The sequence below is a fragment of the Elephantulus edwardii genome, unplaced genomic scaffold (assembly GCF_000299155.1).
Source record: "Elephantulus edwardii isolate Elephantulus edwardi_28Jun2011 unplaced genomic scaffold, EleEdw1.0 scaffold00271, whole genome shotgun sequence".
Taxonomy (NCBI): domain Eukaryota; kingdom Metazoa; phylum Chordata; class Mammalia; order Macroscelidea; family Macroscelididae; genus Elephantulus; species Elephantulus edwardii.
The window spans coordinates 2,997,634-3,000,847 of NW_006400021.1; the positions used below are offsets into that span (position 1 = coordinate 2,997,634).

A 3,214-nucleotide genomic window follows, 5' to 3' on the forward strand; every position below is an offset into this window, starting at 1 on the left:
CTACATGGGATGCACATGAATCGCCCAATTGTTAAATATAACATTTCCAAGGTGAGCACACTCCCAACCCAGTTGTTTTACCCAGTGCTTTAAGATGGCCAATTCCTATTCTCCCCTTCAACCCTAAGACATGCAGCAACTGCTAATGAAAGATGGTAAACAGCCATTTAGGCTATAGCCTTTTTAACTCCACACAAATGTAAAGACTCCAATTACATTAGAGACTCAAGTTCTCTCAATTTTCACTTTAACAAAAGTTCCTGAGTCCAGTATTTACAATATGACAGCACAAGGGAGCATTGTCTACAATTCATCTTTTTCTGTTGTTTCATCTTCACTGTTTGGCGGAGGGCCTGCGCTTCCATAGTGTTTGCTGATAACTGGCTGAACAATTTCTTCTAATTCCTTCTTTTTAGCTTTGAAGTCTTCAGTGTCAGCATCTTGGTGACTTTCCAGCCATTCAATCTTTTCCTCTACAGCTTTTTCCATGGTTCCCTTATCTTCAGAGGAAAGTTTACCCCCAAGCTTTTCTTTATCTCCACTCTGATTCTTCAGAGAATATGCATAACTTTCTAATTCATTTCTAGTATCAATTCATTTCTTGAGCTTTTTATCTTCCTCAGCAAACTTTTCAGCATCATTAACCATCCTTTCAATTTGTTCACGTGTCAGATGATTTTGGTCATTGGTAATAGTGATCTTATTTTTGTTACCTGTACCCTTGTCTTCAGCTGTGACTAGAAGAATGCCATTCACATCTATCTCAAATGTGACGTCAATCTGTGGGGCCCCTCATGGAGCAGGTGGAATTCCAGTCAGATCAAAGATACCCAAAAGGTGATTATCAGGGGTCTTTCACATTCACAGACCTTGATTGTAACTGTTGGTTGATTATCATGAGCTGTAGAGAAGATCTGAGACTACTTGTGGGCACCACAGTGTTTCTGGGAATCAGCTTGGTCATGATGCCTCTCACAGTTTCAACATCAAGTGTAAGAGGACATACATCAAGTAGCACCAGATCACCAGTATCTTGATCACCAGAGAGCACTCCAGCCCGGACAGCAGCACCATATGCCACAGCCTCATCTGGGTTTATGCCACAGGATGACTCCTTGCCATTGAAGAACTCTTTAACCAATTGTTGAATCTTTGGGATTCTAGTAGAGCCCCCAACAAGAACAATTTCATCAATATCAGACTTCTTCGAATCAGAATCCTCCAACACTTTCTGAACAGGCTTCATGGTAGAATGCAAGAGATACATGTTTAGTTCTTCAAATTTGGCCCGAGTCAGAGTTTCAGAGAGGTCTTCTCCTTCATAGAAGGACTCAATCTCCATTCTTGCCAGATGCTGAGAAGACAGGGTCTCTTTCACCTTTTCTACCTCACGCCTAAGTTTCTGGAGAGCATTGTTGTCTGTTTTCGTGTTTTTGCCAGTCTTCTTTTTATACAGCTTGATGAAACGTTCCATGACACGCTGATCAAAGTCTTCTCCACCCAGATGAGTATCTCCATTAGTGGCCAGGCCTTCAAAGACGCCATTGTCAATGGTGAGAAGAGACACATTGAAGGTTCCACCACCGAGGTCTAACACAAGGATGTTCTTCTCACCCTCCCTCTTACCCAGGCCATAAGCAATAGCGGCTGCTGTAGGCTCATTTACGACCCTCGTTACATTCAGTCCAGCATTGGTTCAGGCCAGTAACAACTGCACGAGTTACCTTCTTTCCCAAATAAGCTTCAGCGGTTTCCTTCATCTTGATAAAAACTTGGCAGAAATTTCTTCAGGAGCAAGTATTTTTGTTTGCCCACCTCCAATATCAACTTGAATGTATGGTTTAGTTTTCTTTTTAACCACCTCGAAAGGCAAGAATTTAATGTCCCATGGCACAGACGGGTCGTTCCAAGTGCGGCCAATGAGCCACTTGGCATCAAAGACTGTGTTCTCCGGGTTGGAGGTGAGCTGGTTCTTGGTGGCATCGTCAATCAGACGCTCCCCTTTCGGGGGTGAAGGCCACATAAGGCGGCGTGATATGGTTGCCCTGATCGTTGGCGATGATCTCCACATGGCCATTCTTGAACATGCCGCAGGAGGAAGTGGTCCCCAAGTCATTGCCGACCACGGTACCCAAATCCTTCTTCTTGTCGTCCTCCTCGGCATAGACCGTGCCGAGGAGCAACAAGACAGCTGCCACCAACCAGAGTTTCATTTTGCCGGCAAGTCGGCCAGTCAATGGGCAGGTGGACAAGTAGGACAGCACAGGCCGTCACACGCATGTAAGCGCAACAAAATTTCCGACCTCTGACACTTGCGAAATTCTCAAGCTGGTTAGTCAGTGATTTTGAAGCTCTGTCTCATGTACTTTAGGCACGTGGCCAGGAGGAACTGGTCTTTGGAGGAGGACATCATGCTTGGAAGGGTGAAAGGACAGCGTGGGTGAGGAGGACACTGGAGGAGATGAATTGATAGAGTAAGTGGGACAATGGGGGTTGGTGTGTTGGAATCAGTGAGAATGCCTCAGGACAGGGCAGTGTTCAGAGCTGCTATACATAGATAGGGTCACTATCAGTCGCAGGCTATTTGATGGCACATAACAACAGCAACAGTTTAGATCATACTCTTGGAAAATTAATAAAGGTGACAGAAGAAGAGTTGATGCCTTTGAGTTGTGGTTTGGAGTACTGAATATTCCATGAACTTCCAAAACAACAAACAGTTATGTTTTAGAGAAAGTGCAGCCAGAGTGTTCCTTGGAGGAAAGGATGGTGGAGCTTCATCTTTCATATTTTGGGGATATTGCTAGGAAAGGCTATTCCTTGGAAAGTTGCATCATGCTTAGGAAGGGAGTTGCCACTGTTAGGTGCCATCAAATCGAGTATGATTAATAGCAACCCTATGAGCAAAAGATCTGAACTCTATTCTATCCTGTGTCATCCTCATACTTCCTGACACACAAGGGCCCATTGCAGCAGTCACCCAATCAGTCCGCTTGTTTGAGGGTCTTTCTCTCCTTCACCAACCCTCCACCCTTTCCAACATTGTGTCCTTCTCCAAGGAATAGCCCCTCCTGGCAACATGCCCCAAATATGTGAGGCGAAGATGCATTATTTTTGCCTCCAAGTGCTCTCCAGCTGCCTCTCTCCAAGACATAGCAAAATCTGTTTGTTCTCTTGGCTGTCCCGGGGATGTCCAGTGCTCTTCTTTAACATC

The 3,214-nt window shown here is 44.8% G+C and overlaps 1 pseudogene; it reads right to left on the reverse strand.

Annotated features, from left to right (window-relative positions):
* Positions 1-303: 303 nt before the first annotated feature.
* Positions 304-2,213, reverse strand: LOC102846216 (annotated as a pseudogene).
* Between the last annotated feature and the right edge of the window lie 1,001 nt (positions 2,214-3,214).